The sequence below is a fragment of the Dasypus novemcinctus genome, chromosome 6 (assembly GCF_030445035.2).
Source record: "Dasypus novemcinctus isolate mDasNov1 chromosome 6, mDasNov1.1.hap2, whole genome shotgun sequence".
Lineage (NCBI taxonomy): Eukaryota > Metazoa > Chordata > Mammalia > Cingulata > Dasypodidae > Dasypus > Dasypus novemcinctus.
In genome coordinates this window covers 45,124,686-45,148,878 of record NC_080678.1, presented here as the reverse complement: position 1 = coordinate 45,148,878, position 24,193 = coordinate 45,124,686, and the positions used below count along the sequence as shown (strand labels likewise).

At 41.2% G+C, this 24,193-nt stretch overlaps 1 pseudogene; it reads right to left on the bottom strand.

The window, feature by feature from the left end:
• LOC101437958 (cytochrome P450 2C42-like) overlaps positions 1-24,193 on the bottom strand; it is an 85,832-nt pseudogene that overhangs the window by 5,722 nt on the left and 55,917 nt on the right.

Below are 24,193 nucleotides of genomic sequence, written 5' to 3'. Positions count from 1 at the left end.
TGAGGAGTTGGGGACCCAACTCGTTCTCCCATATGACTGGATTGCACTAGCCCGTGCTATCCTGACGCCGGGTCAATTTATTGAATGGCGCGCCCATTACCAAGCGGCTGTTGACCGACAAATCGTGGAAAATGCCCAAGCCGGCGTCCTCGATCCCTCCGACGCATACACGGGTACCAACAATTATGGAAACGCTCGTTCTTATCTCGAAATTGACCCAGGGTTTTGGCATCGGGTAAAAGTCCTCGTCCAGAGGTCATTCTCTCTAGTTTCCACCAAGCAGCCCACCAAGCTTGCGCAGCTGCTTCAGGACCCCAATGAAACTTTCCCAGCGTTTGTCGCCCGCGTCCTGGAAGCTTGTCAGCGGAAGATTTCCAGCGAGGATGCCCAGTTTGCGCTGGCCAAAGAACTTATTATAGACGGGTGCCTTGCACCGTTCCGGGCCGTAATCCTTCCCATATGCGACAAAGCTCTGCACGAATGGGTCCTTGCTTGCCGTGACGTCGACCCACAAGTCAAAACACTCACCGCTGCCTTTGCCTCTGCCATGGCTGTTTCATCCAGCCCCACTTTGTCTGCTTTCGGTGCAGCCAGCCCAGCCACTTCATCTGCGAGTGCTCCCAGCCAGGCCCAGCGCCTCACTCAGACCCGCCGATGCAACGGCCAAGGGGCCCTTCTACGCCCTGTCCGCGTTGTGGGAAAGGTTATCACTGGGCCCGCGACTGTCGTTCCGCCCAAGGTTCCCAGCAGCCTTTAAACTTCCAGCGGGGCAGGCCTCAGCCCCACCCCCAAGAGGCCCCCAGAAAAATTCCCAAGCCATAATGTGGACAATGCCCATCACACGCTGCCAGAAACCCTCATTAGAGCTTAAGATTAATGGGCAAGGGCTTGATGGGCTTCTGGATTCTGGCGCTGAAGTCTCCTGTGTTCCCTTCGAAATCGCCGCATTCAATCACTGGCCCCTCGAAACCGGCCCTCAAGTCATCGGCGCCACAGGAGCCACTGCCTCCTGGAAAACATCCCAGCCTCTGCATTGGAGCGACCGAGAAGGCCACGAAGGCCAAATTCGTCCACTCATCCTCTCGTCAGTCCAGACCATCTTATGGGGGAGAGATGTCCTCAGCCAGCTAAAGGCCCGAATCACCACAGAAGCCTTCTCAGCTGTGCTGCCCCCCCCCTTCTAGGGGCCACTGCTCCCATCTCAAAACCTGACCCTATCCCTCTGGAATGGGACACAGAGGAGCCCATCTGGGTCGAGCAGTGGCCCTTGCCAGCTCACAAACTGCAGGCTCTCTCTGCCCTCGTTGAAGAGCAGCTACAAGCAGGGCATATAGAGCCGTCCACTAGTCCCTACAATTCACCAGTCTTTGTCATTAGCAAAAAGAACACCGGCAAATACCGCCTTCTCCACGACCTCCCTGAGATCAACAAACATATTAAGCCTATGGGGTCACCTCAACCAGGATGCCCGCATCCCACCGCAGTCCCCCAGCATTTTCATGCGGCAACCATCGACATCAAGGACTGCTTTTTCTCTATTCCTCTTCACCCCCGGGACTGTCTGAGATTCGCATTCACGGTTCCACGCATCAACAACCAAGGCGCAGCTCAGCGATTTCAGTGGCGCGTATTGCCCCAAGGCATGCGCAACAGCCCGACTATGTGCCAACTGTATGTCAACCATGCTGTTGAGCCGCTGCGCTCCAAGTTCAATCCGGAGCACACATACATCCTCCACTACATGGACGACCTCCTTTTAGCAGCGAGCTCCAGTGCGCTCCTCAATGATCTGCTCTCAGCAATAATAACAAGCCTTTCCAGCCTCGGGCTTACCGTGCAGCCTGACAAAATAAACCTCCAGCCTCCTTTCCAATTTTTAGGCTTTCATTTTCATCGGTTTATCCAGCCCACAAGCCCAAAAATCCACCTCTCTCCGAGGATGACATTAACTGAGCTCCAACAGCTCTGCGGGCAAATCAATTGGCTTCGCTCGGCGCTTCCCATCACAACAGTGCAAATGCAGCCTATCTTCGAGCTTTTGCAGACAAGGGACAGCCCTCCAACGGCGACCACTTGCAGCGTCATCATCACTCCAGAGGCTCGAGAAGCCGTCCAACAAGTCAGCACCGCCCTGCAACAGTGTCGCCTGGAGCGGTTCTCCCCCACCCTTCCAATCTTGGCTTTAGTTCTGCCAACGCCAATCACTCCCACAGGTCTCTTGTGGCAAGATGGCCCTCTCCTTTTTCTGCATACGTCAAAGAGCAAACTCCCGAAAATCTGCCCTTTCATAAGAGCCTGGATCACGTTGGCCACTGACTTAGTACTTCTCTCCATACAAACGTATGGCATCCCGCCACACGCTATTGTTTGGCCTTTAGATGCCAAGGAAGTTACCTCCCTCATCATGAACAATGCCCAAATGCAGAGCCTGGTAGAGCTCTTTCGCGGCTCCTTTGACAACCACTATCCTCATCACCAATTGCTGCAGGGAATGTCTCAATTGGCGTTTTCCAACCCGTTCCGTCCATTGCCCGCACAGAACCCGATCCCTTCTGCTATCACTGCCTTCACAGATGCCTCAAAAACGGCGTTTGCCGCCATCATATACACTCCTGAGAATCCTGAGCCACGGCAACTGCTGTTCGCAAATGACTCTTCTGTTCAAGTGGGCGAGCTTCTAGCTGTCGCTGCAGTCCTCAATCTCCACCCAGACCAGCCTCTCAACATCTTTACTGACAGCCTATACACTCTTCAGGTGTGTCGCAGCCTCCCGCTTGCTACTTTCCTACCAGGTGACTCAAACATCGATCAGGCGCTCGCCTTCGTACAGCGACTGCTTGAGGCGAGGCAGCAGCCCTGGTTCATTGCTCATATCAGAAGCCATTCTGGCCTACCAGGACCGCTGGCTCAAGGGAATGACCTCGCTGATGCTTCTGTGTCAAGCCGCCAGGTAAACCCCGTCCTCCTACATGAAAACCCTGCCGACGGGCCGCGGCTTGGAGACTTTGTTAATCAAGCCAAGCTCCTGCATTCCCAATTCCACTTCTCTGCGCGGTCATCTGGAAGCTCTTCCCAGACCTTCCCATTGAAACTTGCAAACACCTTGTGCGCGCGTGCAGGACTTGCGCGCCATTGTTGCCACTTGGGCCTTTGCAGCCTCAGGGTGTTAACCCCCGCAGCCTCCGCCCAAATATCATTATCCTTTTAGCCCTCACTGTGGGCCCCTGGGCCATCAGAAGGATAGTCCACCTTGCCAAAGACCAAGCCAATGCAGTGTTCAGCTCCTTTGTACAAGTCCACTACCAACGCCTCGCCACCGCTGAGTCCCCCCCCCAGCCGTCCACCACGCCCCTTCAGCCCGCGCCACCTACTCCAGACCACACGCCTATAGCTTCTTATCTTCCTCCCCCCACCTCTCCCCAACTACTCCTCCCCCTTGGGCGGGGGGTTCGGGGACATCACGGGCCCGTTTCGCTGGCAAGGCTCGGCGCGCGCCAGGCGCCGGCGTGCGCCGACCCCGATGGCAGGCACATGTGTCCTGGCCAGATGCTATGTCGTCCGCTAATGGCCAGCCGGTCTTCGGGGTCTCCCCCTACCCCTCGTCTCATCCCAGTACCCGTCCCTATAACCTCCTTTTCCTCCTCCTCCTCATAATCCTTGTCTTTTGTTGCTGTGCACACCGAGTTATTCACACCCACAGTGCGCACCAAAACTTGTTGCCTCTATTTCCTTTTAAAAACAAAAGGAGCAATTGTTGCCGCCTTTCTCCACCCCTCCTCCCCTTCCAGCCCCTGCCGTCCTTCCCGCCAGTCCCGCCCATATTGCCAACCCACAATCTGCCCTCTTCCCCAGTAACTGCTTACCTCAGGTCTATCCATCAGCTTCAGCCTGTCCACAGCTGCCCCTTAGCCAACCCTCCCTTCATCACGCCCCTCCCTCTACCCAACCCTATATAGCTAAGTGTACTTCCGTAATAAAGCAGACCTGTTCTTGCGCTCAAGCGGTCTCCGTGGTTTTTCCCCAACCGCGCGTCCCCCATGCCTGGAGAACCGGTGCTCCCTCTTGGGGCACCCCCCGCCGGTGGTTCGGCAGGAGCAAGCCCCCCCGACTCTTGGGCCTGAGCGAGGACGAAACCCTCTCGCTCAGCTACAGACTTGAACTCCTAAACCTTGATGGGGACAAGATCCATTGCTTGTTGGTAATGGTCTTGATTCTCTCTTCCCCAGGGATGGCATCAAAATTGCACTCTTACCAAACTACTACATCAAAATAGAATTTTCAGTTATTTTAATTTTATATAATTGTAATATAAGCTGGCATCAACTGAGGGATGAAATATCTTGAGCATATCAGTCAGAAAGTCTGAAAAAATATAGAAACCATGTTTTAGAAGGCATTGGAAAAAGGACAGGAAAAAATTGCTCTCAAGATTCCAGAGGTGGAAGAAACTTGGAGAGGTAAGATGACACCTTGGGGAAGTGGACGTGGCTCAACTGAGAGAGCATTTGCCTACCATATGGACGGTCCAGGGTTCAATCCCCAGGGCATTCTGACCCATGTGGTAAACTGGCCCATGCCCAGTGCTGCCTCCGGCAAAGAGTGCTGTGCCACGACGAGTGCCCCATGAAAGATGTGCCCCGCGTGCAAGGTGTGTGCCTGGCAAGGAGAGTTGCCCTATGTGAAAAAAGCGCAGTCCACCAAGGAGTTACGCTGCATACACGGAGGGCTGAAATAGCAAGATGACGCAACAAAAAGAGAAGCATTTTCCCAGTGCCGCCAGATAATGCAAGCGGATGCAGAAGAACACACAGTGAATGGACACAGAGAGCAGACAATGGGGGGAGGGGAAGAGAAATAAATAAAATAAATCATAAAAAACAAGAAAGACGACACCTTTGGTCAGTTTTAAACTGTGTTCATTTCCAATCTTGAAGAAGGGAAAATGTTATAGCATTCTGTCATCTTAGTGGAGGAGGGCTGAATGCTTCCTGGAAAAAGGTAAACATTATCTGTGCCTCTGCATTTTTAATATATAATCTTTGGCAATTAGTAAAAACTCATGGCTATCCCAAGACTGAACTTAGTCGTCACAAAAACATGAGAGAATGAGGAGAGAGGCAATAAAATGTACCATGGTAGGTAATATTTCCCACCTATTTTGAGGCAAATATTACCTCCACTTTAGAAATATGAAAAGAAAATTTTAATAAAGAAAAATTGCAGATATTCATATTTATGAATGTAAATACAAAATGTCAAAAATAAATTCCAGATGAGTTAATATACAATTATCTATCCATGTATATATCTGAACATGTATGTATGTATGTGTGTGTGTGTAGTGGGGGAATAGAGGCCAAATTATATAACTGTATCTGAGATCCATTTGACAAAATTATGAACCCATTAATGATAAAAACATACAAAATAAGAGAAGTGAGGACTTCCTTCAGAGGATAAAGAATACTGACAAAAATATATTTCCTTAGAGAGGCAAAATCAAAACAATAAAAGCCAAGAATGCCCATTATCTTCACTTATATTCAACTCTAAGTTGAATATATTCTGGAAAGCCCAGCCTGTGCAATAATGCAACAAAAATAATTCATACTCATGAGAATTTGTGAACAAAAAATAAAACAAATATTAATCCAGATTACAGGATTGTGTAGGTAGAAATTCCAATAAACTTATAGACAAACCATTAGCAATATTAAGTGAATTTAACCAGGTCAGTACATGTGAGTTAAAAATAATGAAATCAATTCCATTCCCATATACCAGACAAAAATGGAAAAGTTATTTAAAATAATTACACAATTTATAATAACATAGTAATATTAATTACCTAGGGAAAGTTCTAACAAAAATATGCAAACCACTGCACTTAGAACATAACCTTATTTAGAAATTTAAATCAAGCACAAGCACAGAAAATTGCAAGCATATGTCATATTCAAGAATTGAAAGATTCAATATATCACAAAAATCACTTCTTTCCAATTTGATATATAGATTTAATATCACCCCTACAAATCTCATAGTTGAGTGTTTTTGGAAACTGATAAGTTGATATTAAAATTTGTTTGGAAATGTAACCAGCTAAGAGTGACAAAAACAGTAAAGTAAAGAAGAAGAGCAAATTTGGAAGAGTCAGACTGTCAGATATCAAACTTGTTTTGAAGTCTTATAATCCTACATTGGAAACAATCCATATTCAACAAGCTGTCATAGATAAGATGGTTGCACGTTCCTCTACTATCCTGAGTACAGAGCATTGGAGTCATGTGATATGAGCCCTTTAAATGCACTAACTTGCAGTGTAGGGTAAACAAGTCTTACTTTGGGGATGAGGTTAGTTTCTGAATTTAATGTCCTGGATCACCGCATGAGGCAGGTTGCTGAGGACAAAGTCATTGTATCTTTGGATCTTGGGCACCATGGCATCTGTGTATAGGGCATGCTGCTCTTGTCCTGCATGCAGGGGCTCCGGTGTCTGCCAACCACAAGGTCACTCTCTTCCTGGACTTTAGCTGATAAGACACAAGTAAACACTGATGCAAAAGGAGAAAAATGGACATTTGCCATACTAATTCAGGGTTACAGGAGGTATTACAAAAGTGTCATACATCATTATAAACATTAATTTTATGCCCGGTACACCAAGACATATAGATCAAATTGCCATAATACAATTACATATAAATTTCCTGTATGATAGGCATATAAATCAGTAAATACAAATATGTTAGTACAAGATATATAGTACATTGAAATACTGAGATGTTTTAAAATATAAATACCATATAATTAACTCAAGAAATCGCTGTCCATGCCCAGAAAGAAAAGCAGAAATCAAAAATTAATTTTATGTTAAAGTAATAAACATGTTTTAAAAATTAAATTCTGACCTCGGATCTATTTAGGCATATATGTTTTTTTGTGCAAACAACGTTATGAAATCACAGGCCAATGCAATTGTGCCTGTAGGAAATCATCTCCCATGGAACTCAGAGAGTACACCAGGAGCTGGAGGGATTCTTCTACAACCCCACATTTCCTCACCATTTCAGTCAACATCCTTTATTCTTAGGTGTCATTTTTATTCCTTCATCAAATTTGGACAAGTTAGAGCTGGTGGCCACACTAATGGATCTTCTGGAAGAGAGTAAATGTCATGGACACTTTTAGAGTCTTGCCAACTTCTATTCTGAAATTCCCCTTACCCACCATGTGTGGTCATACCTGTGACCTCCGGATGCTTCAACAGGAGCAGGGGTCCATATCTCAGGGTGGTGCTGGTTGTCTCCATCCCAGTGGCAAACACATCTAATACAGTGATTATTAAGTTTTCAATGGTAAATTCAGAATGTTGATTGTGTTTTTCCTAGGGATGATATGATGAAATATTTGATGAATTAGCTTGCCTGTATATTTAATTACAATGAATCCAAAATAACTCAGGTTATTTTAAAGTTAAGGAAACATAGAAATTGGAAAGTACACTGTTGGAGATTTGGACCTGAAGGGTATCGGGAATGAAAGAAAGAGAAAAGGGAGAAGGAAACAAAGAGAAAGAAAGAGCAAGAGAAAAAGAACGAGAGAGCTGGGATCAGGGTGTCTGCGAGTAATAACTCCTCAGACAACTTTATTGTTTACAAGGGGCTCTTTATATACCCCAGTGTACATGCCAAGAAGCAGGCATACGGAACCTACGTGCCAACAAGCGTAAACATAGCTTACGTGACATTAAGCAGCAACACGTATTAACTATCAGCATTACCCATAGTCTAAGGAATTTTAAAAAATCTTATCTCAAGGTACAAAGTCTAAGTGTTCTATTCACTACAAAAGGTATGTGCTCATCTTTTCTTTCAGCATTTAACAGTTTCATCCCATTTGCCGGGAACTCTTAATTACTTCATTCCTTAGGTTGCAAGCATAACCATGGAGACAGCATGAGCATGGAGATAGCACATCTCTCCTTGTGAGGCCACTGTGCCTCAGTTTGAACAGTACAGGATTTGCAAAAGTATTATATGGTATATTAGAGATAATACGTTCATTGTTCCCATCTTTATATCCTATCCTTTAAGCCTATCTTGCCTATTAATTCCATTTTCCAGTATAATTTAGAACTTGATTGGCCATGCAATATAGTTCATACCAATGAGATATCAGTTGAACTCTGCTGGTGCCACTTTTCTCTTTATGTCTTAGTCAAAACACAGATGTGGAGATGGAGGTGGGGCAGATATCATATTGGGATGGCAAGATATAAACATGAAGCTGAAGTCCTATATAGGAATGGAAGAGAGAAATGGAAGGTACCCAATCTGAGGATGCTTCAGGGCTACCGTGTTGACCTTGGACTGAACCAAATGACTCTTTGTATGTGTGATAAATGAACCCACTATTTCTTAAGCCATTATTAGCTGCGATTTTTCCTACTTGAAGACTAAAAAAAAATTGATAGAAAAGGGTAAATTAGGGCTGTACCAGGTATATTGTTATAAAATTGAATCCAAGAGTTTGCAATTTTCTTCTATTAAAGAATGGCTGGGGACTCAATATTGCCTGCACTCTTATTATGAAATTTAAATTGTGCAAAAGGTAATATTTCAGCACAATCTAGAATGGACTTTAGAGAATGAATTCACCATGCAGGGCGGAGCCAGTGCTATTGTATTCCAGATTGAAGGAATTAGGCAACTCAATCTAGGCATGGAGAGCAAGAAGGGATAGGAATACACAAGTGGAAGAGACACAACAAACCTAAAGACCAGGAGTTTGGGCATTAACTGCCATGTGGGATAAAGGAAATCAATACAGTAGTTTTAACATAGATGCTAGGCCAAAAGACTGACTAAAAGGAGTGTCCAGGAATTGAAATTGGGAGAGTGGAAGCACTTGAGCTGTGTTTAACCCATCTGTCTCATTTTTCCATAGATTATGTGCAATGATCTTTTCCATCTTCATTTTAAGACTTGCTAGTTTCCATTTTCTAAGTTCTTTGAAATTGCTTCCATTTCATTTGAATTTAAATATTCTGTTTTCCACAGGTAGATTAATAGTGCCTAAGAAAACAGGGTCCAAGTATTCTATTATGTACCAACTCAGGACAATCTTCCGTGATGCTTTGTGCAGGATACACACATTAGGAAAATAAAGTGTTTGTCTATCATTATTTGTATGATCCCTTAAACATTCCTAGTATGTAGGGAATTAAAGAATGGACCAGAAAATACTCCAGCAAATAAATAACCGAGTAGTCATTAACACTGTCCCTGTTCCATTTTGATTAGGAAACAATCAACAAAGTCCTGGATTTTGTGCTTAATGGACACTGGATTTTGTGCTTAAAGGACTAAACACTGAATAAAGAGCCAGTGGATTTGAATTCGAGCTCAATAATCTGGGCAAGTGTTTTCTTGCAAGCAAAATAATAACTTGCTTTCCTTTACCAGATGTTTGTTATCAATCCCTGTCAGGACAGTGGTGTTCAAACATTCACTTGACAATTTGATCTCTACAGAAAGTAGAATTTGTCACAGAAAAAAGAATACATCTTTTAGCAGGAAGAAAAGATCTTGGCCTCACCTGGCTCCATGGGGTGCTCAGAATCCTGAGGTTTTCATTGGGTTTTTCCAAGAAGTTAAGAAATTCCTGATCTGTATAATCAATACAGATCAATGATTCTGGAGAGTAATAGAGCAGATCACATTGCAAGGAACACAGCTTAGGATAAATGTGGGTTCACAGGGTGACGCTATAGAATTGGAAGTATTTTTAAAACACATTAAAATACATATCTGAAACTCTTTTCTTTAATAGAAAAACAAGAAAAGGTAATTTTAGAATCACTAAAGCATTACCTGTTTAGAAATTCAGTAAAAAATTCAGCATACGTAAAATCAATACATCATTTCCCCCCTCAACCTCATTAGACCATTCCATCACAATCGCTTTAATAATGGTTCTCCAAATATCCCATTAAAACCACTGCCTTTATTCATACCCTTCTAACCCAACATGCCTGTATTTTTTTGGAAAAAGAAAAGAATGTAAAGGGGCCACTCTTTAAAACTTCTAATAAATCAAATTATCACTGCAGGATCGTCTCTGTCTACAAAGACTATGGACAGTTAAGCATTGACCAGCAAGGATGATGATAGTTAGGGGCCTCAACAATTTTAAAATATGCTAAGCAGTTGATGAAACCATATAGAGAACAACAGAGGAGAGATTCAATGGAAAAAGAAAATGGTTAAATACAAGATTTTAAATAATAAATGTTAAATAAGTTTAAACCATTTGTTTTGTGTTAGGAAAAAAACAATAATAAGGAAAACTTCTGAGAAGACGTTTTTTTTTGCCAAAAAAAAAGGAAAAACAAGAGTTTTTTTTCCCTAACTACAATAACAATTATGGTTTGCAAAAAAAGTTTAAATCTTTGAATGCAGTCCTTTTGTTTTTTTCAATATAGAAACGCAAGATATTCTGATCTTGTAGTGCTTGTCATCGTCAATCAAAATGCCAAGTTTAATTTATCTGGGCAAAGCTACCATCTTTGTGGAGTTCTAGGATTTTGCTCAGTATTAGCCATCAACAGAAATCAGTATGCCATAATATAGGTTAAAATGACCACGATTAAGGTCAATTACTTCATTTTAGGGAGGAGAAAAATTAAAGCAGAGGAAAGTTTTCTTTTTGGTGGGGGATCTGAAAATCAAACAATATTAATCAATGATCAATAAACTTTATATGCAAAAAGCCCACAAGTTCATATCTACGAAATAATTAAGGGTGAATTGAATTCAGTGTTGTGCAGAAAGGACAAGCTGTTGACTAATAGGAACCCCTTTGTGGTCGCGGCTACAATACCAGAACCTTTGCAGGTGAGAATAGAAACATTCCAGGGCTCTAAGCTTTAGGAAAGGGTTATTTAGTAGGGACAAGAAAGCTAATTTGGAAGCCTGTGATATTTCTTTGTGTCCGTGGGATTCACAGTTAAAACCTGATTTTCAATTTTTCCTTTTACTTTGTGTGGAACAGGGAAGGAAAAATTAATTTGGAATACTAGTTCAAATTCAGTCAAGTGACAAGGACTTCTCAGGTCAGAAAAGCTGGGGATGTGAATGTTCCAACACAAAACCCTGTAAAGTGGAGGAGAAAGAAAAGCAAAGAATCAAAGAAGGACAACTTACACTATGCAAGAGAGGGTGAGTGTTATTAAAAGTAGTTGTTAATCCAGTTAAGTAAATCACTTCACAGCCCATTATTTACAGCCTGATTTTTGTGTGTTTACACAATGAGGCTTTGGCATATATTTTTTATATAAATCAGTTGTGTAAGTGTCAGTAACATTAAACAAGTCATGTTGGTAGTTTACAAATAGTCTGAGTTTACAGGGAAGTTACATGGGGAGTGTTCCCCTGGGAACTCCACAGGTAAGCATCAGGACTGGGCAGAACTGCTGGCCTGGGCCTTGGAGGAAACCCTCATTCTTGCCAGTGAGGAAAAGCACGTGTCACTTGTTTCATGCTCTTGGAAATCATGAGATGCAAAAACCTTTAATTTCTTGCTGTTCTAATATGCACAATCATGTATACACACACACACAAGAACAGCTACAGAAAAGCTCCCTTGGTGTCCTGCATTAAACCCACCCTCCTCTACTTGAGGGCTGATCCCCGGATCTATAGGAAAGATTCGGCTGCTTCTGAAAGGTCTCCAAGGATGTTAATAGAAAGAGGGCATTCTGGGATGGTCAGGGATACAGTGTAAAGACTCACCCAACCTTGGATTTTTAAACTCCTCCACAAAACGCAGGCTTCCTCCTGAACGTGGTCCTCAATGCTCCTCTCCCCATTCCAAAATTCCTCAGTTTCGATAGTAAGAAGCATTGGAGATCCCTCCATGTCTTTCCATTGCTGAAAATGACTCCTACAAAGAGGGGAAATGGACACTAGGAAGGAGATCCTCTGCAACAAAGGGGATGCTAACACTGGAGAACTATGTTCTGGACCTAGCTGTGTTGCATTTGATGAATACACTTTGGAGCACTGCTACACAGCATGGATTACAGTTTACGTTGTAGTTTACCCTCTCTCCCAGTCCATTCAGAGGGTTATGGCAGGATATATGATTTCTTGCATCTGTCCCTGCAGCATCATTCAGGACAACTCCAAGTCCTGGAAATGCCTCCATAACAACTGTGCACTCTTTCTTATACATCAGCTATCTCAAGAAAAATTTTAGTAAAAGAAAACACCGCCCCCCTCAAGACATTACTTACTTGGAATGTACATACCATTGACTGTTGGCAATTTACAGGTTTCACATTAAATAGAATTCCCTCATTTGACTCCAAGCCATAGGTGCTCAAGAAAAGGACAAAAGGACTGGCGTTCTCACTCTCTTCCCATCACTGCGGAGGTGAACTTGCTCAGCACAACCCAGGGAAGAGCCTGTGAAAAAGGAACTGAGAGGGGAGGCTGGAGAGATTATGACTTCCCCACCTCCCACCTGCAGGCACAGGTGCTTCTGTTGCTTTTTTGGCTATTCTTGCCTGAAATAATGGAATGAATTAATATGCAGTGAAAAGAGAGATTATTGAAGAAACAACGGTGTGATGGGAGGTAAGGACTTCATTAAGCAGTCCAGAGTTGAGAACAGAACAGCCACAGTGTGCAGAGGCCACCGACCTGAGAGGGAGAAACATTAGTGGTCATGAGGATAGAATCAGACCTGGGGTGACACTTTGTGGCTCAGGGCAAATGTGTCCAAATACCTGTTCTGTGAAGATAACATCACATGTGTTCTAACTGACATGGGGTTATTTTATGGTCTATTGCTAATGGAAAAACTGCATTACTATTTATAAAGTGTTTTAATCTCCTGTTAACAGGCAGATGGTCTATTTACAGAGAATGTTCACATGCATCATATTTCTTTGATTCCCTCAAATAGCTTTTCTTAAGGTAAAATATTCCCATTTTCGGGATAAGAATCTGGATCTCAGCAATTCAGTGCCTCGGCCAAGCACACACAGTCTGCAGAGGGTAGTGCTGAGGCTGAAAACCATGTGTCCAGACTCCTGCGTGCTTTCCTCAAGCATAAGTTCAGTTCAACAGGGGGCTCTAAGACTTACTAAGTGTGTAGTGTGATCAGTATTTTGTGACTCATCCTAACCAGTGATTTTCAAAATGAACATTGATTCAGTTAATAATTGCAGCACCAATTGATTAATACAGGAGGTCAGAAAAGTTCTGTTGTTGTTTTTTTGTTTGTTTTTTTCTATTTTATTTTAAATTCATTTTCTTAAAAAATATTACATTCAAAAACATGAGGTCCCATTCAACCCCACCGCCCCCACCCCCCACTCCCGCCACAGCAACACTCTCTCCCATCATCGTGCACATCCATTGCACCTGGTAAGTACATCTCTGGGCATCGCTGCACCCCATAGTCAATGGTCCACATCATAGCCCAGACTCTCCCATGTTCCATCCAGTGGGCCCTGGGGGGATCTACAATGTCCCGTAGTTGTCTGTGAAGCACCACCCAGGACAACTCCAAGTCCTGAAAACGCCTCCCCATCTCATCTCTTCCTCCCATTCCCCACACCCAGCAGCCACCATGGCCACCCTTCCCATACTAATGCCACATTTTCTCTGTGGACATTGGATTGGTTGTGTCCATTGCACATCTGTGTCAAGTAGGGGCTTAGATTCCACATGGATACTGGATGCACTCCTCCTGCTTTCAGTTGTAGGCACTCTAGGCTTCATGGTGTGGTGGTTGACCTTCTTCAACTCCATGTTAGCTGAGTGGGGTAAATCCAATAAATCAGAGTGTAGGAGCTGAAGTCTGTTGAGGCTCAGGGCCTGACTATCATATTGTCAGTCCAGAGATTCAAATCCCCTAAATATATCTTAAACCCCAACACCAACTACAATTACAGTAAAGTAGCATGAAAGTCTTGTGACAAGAGATCCCATCTGAGTCCAGTTCCATCACGCAGAAACACCAGCTCCAAAGAAGGGCCATCTGGCATGGCAGTGAACCCCATCTGCCATGACCATAGAACCCGTGGGTCTCTTTATCCCTCAAAAGAACCAATACCTGGGGGTTGTATCTACTTTATTTGACTCTTAGACTCTGCTCAGTTGTGCATAACAGCAATCCTTCTGACAACCTCCAGACTCTTTTTTAGAGACTCGTAGCCATATAAACTCATTTCTCCTTTCCATTTCCCCCTTACATTAGGTCAAACAGCATTTTAAAGTCATGTTATTATATGTAGACAGGGATATTCTGCTGATCCACATTGAACCTTTAATTCAAGGTCATTTTCTAGTTGCATCTTCAGCTGGTATTTGATAGTGATCCCTCGGTGCCAAGGAGGCTCATCCCCGGGTGTCATGTCCCACGCTGGGGGGAATGCATTGCATCTACATGCTAAGTTTGGCTTCGAGACTGGCCACATTTGAGTAACATGAAGGCTGTCAAGAGGAAACTCCCAGGCACAATGCTGCTCTAAGCCTTGTTCTTATTGCAGGCGTATAGGCTCACAAGCATAGTCATTAGTATCAGGAGCCCACTGTTGGACCCTCATTCCTTCCTGGTTCTTACCGTTGCACCTGGGGGACTGCCGCTGCTCCTCTAGGGACCACGACAGAGTCCCCCCAGCCAGGAACCCAGTGCCCCCCCAGCTGTTGTTTTTAATTGTTTCCACTATGAGTATATCTAAACATTACCATGCACCCTGGACATATGCCCTGTATAACTCCCTGTCAACCACATATAGCCTGTCAATAACATCCCATACCAGTATTCCTCCGCCGCCATTGTTGAACCACTCTGTGATCCAAAACTTCCTGTAAAGTGAATCCCAATATAATGTCAGGTCCCTTACTAGTAAAATGGAATATAGCGATGAGTTTAAACATTAGATCTAGAGTACATATTGATTTGGAAAAATTTCTACATCCTATCTTTTTCTTTTCTTTTTTCCTAATTATTGAGCTTCTCTTCACAAGAGTCTTAGATCACAGTAATTCATATATACAATATACAGTACTCCCACACATCCACCATAAAACCTTTTCCCTTCCACAGCGATAATCTTTTAACTTATTCATATCGTATTTACTGAGACTGATGTACAGACTCCGAAACAGAAAAGTTCAGTTTTGTAATCTTTTTAGAACTCATGTACCAGAGTTCAGTGACCTCTTCATCCACAATAAAGAGAACAGTTCTTGTGCTGCTTAACTCCTAGATCCAGATTCTAAAAGAACCACACTCCCTTATTGGGGGCAAAATAATTCCATGGCTTTCTGTAGAGTCATCATTTTCTTCCCCAAGAGATGAGTATTGATGCCCTGCTCCTTATTCCTCTGCTGAGGCTCTTGCCTGGCTCCTTCTCTTTATTTAGAAGGAAAGAATCAGATAATTTAGAGACAGAAAGGATCTCCGGTATCCACTAGTATAATCCTTCCTTTCTTTTAGGAATGCATGTTTGGTGACTCAGAGAGGAAGAGCATCATCAATTCATCACTATAAACCTTGTCTCAGAATCCAGATTCCCCAACTCTCACTCAGGGAATTGTCCTATGGAAGAGCATTTCCATCACCGTCCCCACAGCTGGTTGGGAGGACATCAGTGTGGGCCATCTACTGTCATTTAGTAATGTAGACCTCAGCTTGGCTCATACTCAAAATAACCTCTTTTTAAAGAATTTCTATATAAACTTTATATAAGAATACATTTACATTTATATATTTAATTATGCTGTTAATTAATTGTATATAAATTATATATTTAAATAATTACGAGCATGTTCAATAATTAAAGGTTTCTACTGTGGGAAACAAAGGCATGTTGTTTCCATAGTAGCAAGTTACTTCCTTAACAACTGGGTCATGCTGTCCCTAGAGGTGCACGTGCAGGGAGATGTAACATCCTGACAGAACCAGGACTTGATAGCATGGATGTAACATCCTGGCGGAACCAGGACTTGTTAGCACGGGACAACTTGGGCAACAAGATTCATAAGTATATTTGTTTCAATAACGTAATAGAATATTGTGAGCTTTGGTCACTATCTAATCCACTGTATTCTTAAGAATAAGATAGCGGTAATAGTTATCTAGGATAGTTCCTGCTTCTCACGACCTATTGGGGTATATAACCAAGCCCCTGAGACTAATAAATTTGTCTGATGGGCTTGAGAAATCAATGCTCTCAGATCCCCTGATCCCAATCTCTCTTTATCTTTCATTCCCAGTACCCTTCGGGTCCACGACTCCGACATTCTAAAAAGAATTTATTTGGGAAGTTTATATTGATACATTAGGACAGTCTAATTCTCAGACTCTATTCTTGTTTCACTGATAAGCCCCAATGATATCCTAAGTTTCATTTCAGAATTCAGGTCAAAATCAAATGCCGCAACTAGTCATCATGACTCTTTTGTTAACTTCAGTCTGGAAAATTTCTTCAGCCTTTCCTTGACTTCTCTGACAGTTCCAGTTTGAAAATGTAGGATGTGTTTTTGTAAAATACCTCTCAATTTAGTTTGTCTGATGTTCCTTCATGATTAGATTCAGTTTGTGCATCTTTGTTAGGAATGATGATTTTCTTCTTGTTGCATCCTATTAGGTGACAACCAATTTCACTGTTCCATTATGGATGCTGCCCACTTTGAATACTTCTTTAAGATAGTATATGGTAGTCCACTTTACTGTAAAGTTACTCTTCTTACCTTTATAATTAATAAGTATTTTGTGGATAGATTCTTTGAAATGAAGTAGATGCAACTATCCATTCCTTAACAACTTGTCAATTTATTCACTTGTTATCAGTATGGAACTCGGTGTGACAGTTTGAAGCTTTTTTGGAATCCCAGAAAAATGATGTTTTATAATTACTCCATTCCTGAGGGTTCAGGGCCTGTTGATTGTGTTAGATTCAGTTAAGGGAACTTTGATTAGATTGCCTTTCATTAGTTCACATTAGGGCCTTTGATTGGACTATATAAGTGAGACATGAGCCAGGTCGTGTCTCTGCTCTCTGGGAGGAGTCCTATATTAGCAGAAAACTGAAAGTAGAAACACAAAGGAAAAGACTGGCTGGAAATTAACCCTGCCAGGTGAGAAAGGACTCCAAGATTGCCTACCACTTTAGAGAGAGTAAAACCTCAAGAGACTGAGAGCGAGCCAGAAGGCTTGAATCAGCAGAGCATCTGAAGCTGAAGAGGGGAGACCCGGGAAGAGACAAGCCATATGCCTATTTCACACAACTGAGCCTGGTGAGGAAATGAGCCTTGAGGGAAAGCAGAGCTTGGCCACCATTTTCATTTCCACATGGCAGAAGTCCAAGATTGTTGTCAGTTGCAATTTGGTGAGACAGCATCTCTGATGATGCCTTGATTTGGACATTTTCAAGCTTCAGAACTGTAAGATTTTACCCCAACTAAATTCCACATATAAAAATCTAAAACTAAAACACATGGATTACATTTTATTCAGTGTGGTATAAGTCACTATTAACATTATTTATTTTTATCCTGAAATTGTCTCTTAATGATTGAATTCTCTATCCCTTTGATATGGCTCCCTCAATTTTTTAAAAAAAACAAATCGATTTTATGGATACATATTAATAAAGCATACAATTCATCCAAAGTGTACCATCAATGGTTTTTAGTATAATCACATAGTTGTGCATTCATCACTTTAATCATTACTAGAGCATTTTATTTCAATAATAACAATAATAATAGAAAACAAAAAAGCACAAGCAGAAAAGAAAATTTCTCACCTCTTTATCTCTCTTTGTTTTCCTGCTACTATTTCTGGCAATTCTTGCACAGATATTTATTTGTTTATTAAGCAGTATTATTGAGATATATGCACATGCCATATTATCTATATAATGTGTATAACCAATGGCTGACTGTATATACACAATGTTGTACATTTATCACCTCAAAAAATTTAGAGCAGTTTCATTACTCCAAAAACAAAGACTCCTTAACTTCTCTTCTTCAGCCACATATATCCACTAAACAAATTTCATCTTCATTAACTGATTTATATTTGCATTTTATATAAACGGAATCATATAGTATGTAGTACTGTGTAGGTAGTCCTTATTGCTTAAGGTATGCTTCTTTTTTTCTTAATATATTTTTAATTTATTTTTAAAAGATACTTATATTCTGGTAAGTGGCTGTGGATCAGTCAGTTGGGCTCCTGTCTACCATATAGGACACTCTGGGTTCACATCCTGGGGTGTCCTTGTGGAGGCAGGCTTACCTGCATGCCATGGAGTGCCACCAGCTCACAAGTGCCCTGGAGAGCCTCTAGTCCACAAGTGCCGTGGAGAGCCACTGGCCCACAAGCACCACAGAGATCTGACTCAGCAAGGTGATGCAACAAAAAAAAAGGGAGACAAGTAGGAAAAAAACCACACACACAGAAGAGCATGCAATGAATGGACACAGACAGCAGATAGCAAGCAAGTCTCAAGGGGGGAGGGAAATACATAAAAATAAATAAAGACACAGAAGAACACACAGCAAATGGACACAGAGAGCAGGCAGCAAGCATAAAACTGCAAGGGGTGGATAAAAAAATACTTAGATTATGTAAATTGTTACATAAAAAATTTTAAGGGATTCCCTTATGCACCAATCCCCACACCTACCACTTTCCCCTACATTAACAACCTCTTTCATTAGTGTGATTCATTTATTCCAATTGATGAACACATTTGGAGCATTACCACACAGTATAGAAAATAATTTACATTGTAGTTTACATTCTCTCCCACTCCATTCTGTAGGTTATGGCAGGATATATAATGGCCTGTATCTGTCTTTACAATGTCATTTAGGACAATTCCAAGTCCCCAAAATGCCCACATATTACATCTCTTTTTCCCTCTCCCTGCCTTCAGCACCTCTAGTGGCTACTGTTTCCACATTAATGATATAATTTCTTCCATTGCTAGAATCACAGTAAATCTATAGTAGAATACACGTATGGCCAATCTAGTCTGTATTTTATTCCCCAGTTCTGAGGATTCTCAGATGGTGATGCCCACTCCACCTCTAATTGAGAGGGGACTTTGATCCCATGTGGCTGATGAATGGGACTCTCTTGCTTGCAGCTGTAGACTCTCGAATCCCTGGTGTGGTGGTTGTGAATCATCACCTCCTTGTTAGTTATCCTGGGTTAGTCCAATGAACTGGAGAGTATGTGTTGCAACTCTGCTGAGGCTCTGGGTCCAGCTAGCACATGGACAGCCCAGAGATTCAAGTCTCTAGGACATACAACTATCAACTCCAGCATCAAGTATAGATTTAAATAGAAGGAACAGAAGAGCCATGTGTAGAGAAATCACATCTGAGTCCAACTCGATCACACTCGAGAGCACAAACTCCAAAGTAGGGCCCACTGGCAAGGCACCAAACTCTAGATCTATCTGCCATGAACACAGGACCCAGTGGTCTCCAGAGCCCTCAGGAACCCTGTTTTTTGGGATAGTAGATAGTACTTACTTTGGCTGACTCTGAGATTCTCCAGAGATGTGTGTGTTACCTCTCTGATGATCTCCTGACTCTCTTTGAAGTCTCCTAGCCATATAAACTCATTTGTGTTTATCTTTTCCCCCTTTTATTCAAAGTATTTTTCTAGTTCCATCACCAGCTGGTGCTTGGTAGTAATCCATCCATGTCAGGGAGGCTTTTCCCATATCCCATATCCCATATCCCATATCCCATATCCCATATCCCATATCCCATATCCCATATCCCATATCCCATATCCCATATCCCATGCTCGGAGGAAGGTAAAACATTTATATGCGGAGTTTGGCTTAGAGAGTGGCCACATTTGAGCCACATGGTGGTTCTCAGGAGGTAACTCTTAGGCACCCTACAAAACTAGGCTAAATTGCAATTTCAAGAGCAAAATGTTCATAAGCATAGTCAACAGTATCAAGGTCCCATCAGTGGACCATCCTTCTTCACTAATCCTTGCTGCTGTACTTAGGGGATTATTGTTGTTCCATTAGAGAATGTGGCAGAGCTCCCCAGGATGGGAATTCAGTATTCTTTCAGTTGTTGTGTGAATCTCTGCCCACTATGCAATACCCCATCAAATTTTGAACATATTTATATACCTTATAGGTATGCCCAGGTGAACTTCCTCCCATATATCCCCCATTACTGACACCCCACACCAATGATCCTACTCTCCCATAGTTGTAACCCTTGTGTGATCTAAAACTCTCAAAAATGTAGCCAAGAATATTGCCAAATTCAATTAATAGGAAAGTGAGATAGTAATGATAGGTTTAAACATAAGAAATAAAATACATAATAATTTAGAAAAATTAAAACTAAAAGTTTTAAAAATTGGGGTATTAAAAAATGAAACATTTTAAAAAATTCTTTACATTTTTTCTTTCATCACTGTAATAATTGCTGTCCTGTTTGTGCAGTGATATTTTCTTCCATTTCTTCTCCATTGTCTTATTTATTTTCATTTTGTCTTCAAAGAAGTTTTAGGTCACAGTAAAGTCACATACAGAATATAGGGGATTCCCATATACCCAACATCCTTTCCCTTTACTCCTTCCCTATTAATAAACCTTTTACATGTAGATGGTATATTTGCTACAACCGATGTACAAATGTTGAAACATAGCTACTAAACATATTCGGTAGTTTACATTGTGGTTTACCTTATAGACCTTACACTTTTATAAGTATTTGGTGAAATTTAACATGGCCTGTATCTATCATTGCAAGATCATGCAGAACATGTCCATTGCCCCCTAACTGTCCCCCTTCCATCTATTCTATTTCTCTCTCCCTGTCCTCTCAAGGCCCACAGTGACCACCAGGCTTCACTCCATGAAGGACAAGATTCATAGATACCTACAACAATGCCAAGGGCTAGTCTATCTTCCCCTATTAGGGACTGCCCATGCTCTTGAGAGATACCCTTCCCTCTGTTTGAGAATATATTGGGTCTCCCAAGTATTAGAGTCCAACTGTTTCCCACTCATTTTGGGGATCTTCCCCCACTGATAAAACACACTATAAAAAAATGTTCACTCATGCCTTCTCTAGAAGACTGCCCCAGGTTTGCCTGTCCCAAACGCCCCCCATTCCAACATCTTAAACTAGTAACCATTCCTTATCATATTGCCAAGAGTTTTTCTCAACATTGTAGTTTCAACCATGTGCACACCAATCACCGATGCTCATTTGCTCCCTCCCCCAACTCTCCCCCCAGTTCCATGAACAGTCCAACCGATCCTCTGAACCCTACCATATGTTAAACTTGCACTGACCACCCCAACAATATACCTACACCCCTGTCATATTCCTTCACTGCACAACTACTCACTTCTACCTTATCATAGATTTTGCCCATGTGGCCATTTGTTCATAACCTTCTTCTCCCTTTCTACTTCCTATAAATCCATCTTCCAGATTCTACCTATATGAATCAGCTTGATTTGCTTATTTTATATCAAAGAGGTGATGTAATAGTTGTTCTTCAATGTGTGGCTTCCTTCACTCAACATAAAGTCCTCAAAATTCATCCATGTTATCCCGAGTGTTAGTACTGTATTCCTTCTTATGGCTGAGTAGTATTCCATTGCATTTATTTTGTTTATCCATTGATCTGTTGATGGGCATTTGGGTTGATTCCAACGTTTGACCATAATGAATAATGCCACTATGAACATGGATGTGCATGCATCTGTTCATGCCCTTGCTTTCAATTCTTTTGGGTATATACCCAGCAGTGGAATTTTTGTGTCATATGGCAGATCTATGGTTAGTTTTTTTGAGGAACTGCCAAACTGTCTTCCACAATGACTGGACCATTCTACATTCCCACCAGTAGTGGATGAGGGTTCCTATTTTTCTACATCCTCTCCAACACTTGCAGTCCACTGTTTTTCAATGGCCACCAGTCTATGGGTATAAGATGGTATCTCATTGTCATTTTGATTTGCATTTCTCTAATAGCTAGTGATGTTAAGCATCTTTTCATGTGCTTTTTAACCATTTGTATTTCTTCTTAGGAAAGTGTCTGTTCAAATCATTTGCCTATTTTTAAAACAGGTTGTCTTTTTATTTTTGAGATATAGGGTTTCTTTACATTTGCTGGATATTAGGTTCCTATCAGATAAAGGGTTACCAAATATTTTCTTCCATTGGGTATGTTGTCTTTTCACTTTCTTGATAAACTCTTCTGAGGTGAAAAGGATTTAATTTTGAGGAAGTCCCATTTATCAATTTTTTCTTTCACTGCTTGTGCTTTGGGCGTTAAGTTTGTGGAGCCATTTCCTATTACAGTTTCCTGTAGATGATACTCTACATTGTCTTCCAAGGTCTTTATGGTCTTGACTCTTATATTTAGATTTTTGATCCATCTTGTATTTCTTTGATCCATCTTTAGTTGATTTTTGTGTAAGGTGTCAGATGATGTTCCTCTCTCATTCTTTTGGATATGGATATGAAGTTTTCTAAACACAGTTTGTTGAAGAGGCCCTTCTCTCCAAGTTGATTGAGCTCCATGACCTTGTTGAATATCAGGTGACTGTATAAGTGAGGATCGATATTGGAACTCTCAGTTTGGTTCCATTGCCCAGTATGTCTATCCTTTTACATTACCATGCAGTCTTCACCACGGTAGCTTCGTAGTATGTTTTAAAGTCAGATAGGGTGATTCCCCCAATTTCATTTTTCTTTTTCAATATGTCTTTGGTTATTCAGGGCCTTTTGTCCTTCCAAATAAATTTCATAGCTTTTCAATTCAGTAAAAAAGGTTGTGTTGATTTTTATTGGAATTGCATTAAAACTGTAGATTCATTTTATGTAGTATAGATACCTTAATGATATGTATTCTTCCTAGCCATTTATAGAGAATATTCTTCCATTTATTTAAATCTTCTTTGATTTCCTTTAACAGTTTTGTATATTTTCCTGTGTATAATTCGTTTACATATTTAATTAATTTTATTCATAGGTATTTGATTTTTTATTTACTATTATAAGTGGTATTTTTTCTTGAATTCCTCCTCAGATTGCTCATTATTTCATGTACAGAAATGGTACTGGTATTTGAACATTGATCTCATCACATATGACTTTATTGAACCCATTTATAAGTTCTAGAAACTTTCTTATAGATTTCTCAGGGTTTTCTATGTATATGATCATGTTGTCTGGAAATAGTGAAATTTTAACTTCTTGTTCAATCTGGATACGTTTTATATCAGTTTCTTGCCTCAGTGTTAGAGAAAGTACTTCTAACACAATGTTAAATAGAAAGGGTTATAGTGGGCATTCTTGCCTTGTTCCTCATATTAGAGGCATAGCTTTTAGGATTTCACCACTGTATATGATGTTAGCTGTGGGTTCTTCATACCTACTCTTTATCGTGTTTAGACTTTCCTTCTATTTCTATCTTTTGGAAGTGTTTTTATCAGGAAAGCATTCTGTATTTTGTCAAATACCTTTTCTGCATCTGTAGAGATGAACATGTGATTTTTTTCTTTCAATCTGTTCGGGTGGTGTATTACATTGATTGATTTTGTTATGTTGAACCATCCTTGCATACCTGGGATGAAACCCACTGGGCCAAGGTGTACTTTTCATTTGATGTGCTATTGAATAGGATTAGCAAGTATTTTACTGAGGATTTTAGTGTCTATCATTATTAGAGAGATTGGTCTATAATTTTCCTTTCTTGTGGTGGCTTTGGCTTTGGTATTTGGGAATGTTGCCTCATAGAATGAGTTAGGCAATTTCCTTCTATTTCTATTTTTTGGAATAGTTTAAGTAGGATTGCTGTTAGTTGTGTCTGGAAATTTTGGTAGTATTCACCTGTGAAGCCATCTGATCATGGGCTCTTCTTGTCTGCAAAGTGTTCTTTTGTTTTGTTTTGTTTAAGGTAATTTATTAAAGTATATCACTCATACATAAAAATACATAAATGCTAAGTGTATTATAATACTTGTGAACTTACAAAACAAACATATATAACATTATACAGGACTCTCATAACTCACCCTACTACCAATAAATTGCATTCTTGATAAGCGTTTTTAACTAATGATTAAAGAGCATTGTCAAAATATTACGACTAACCA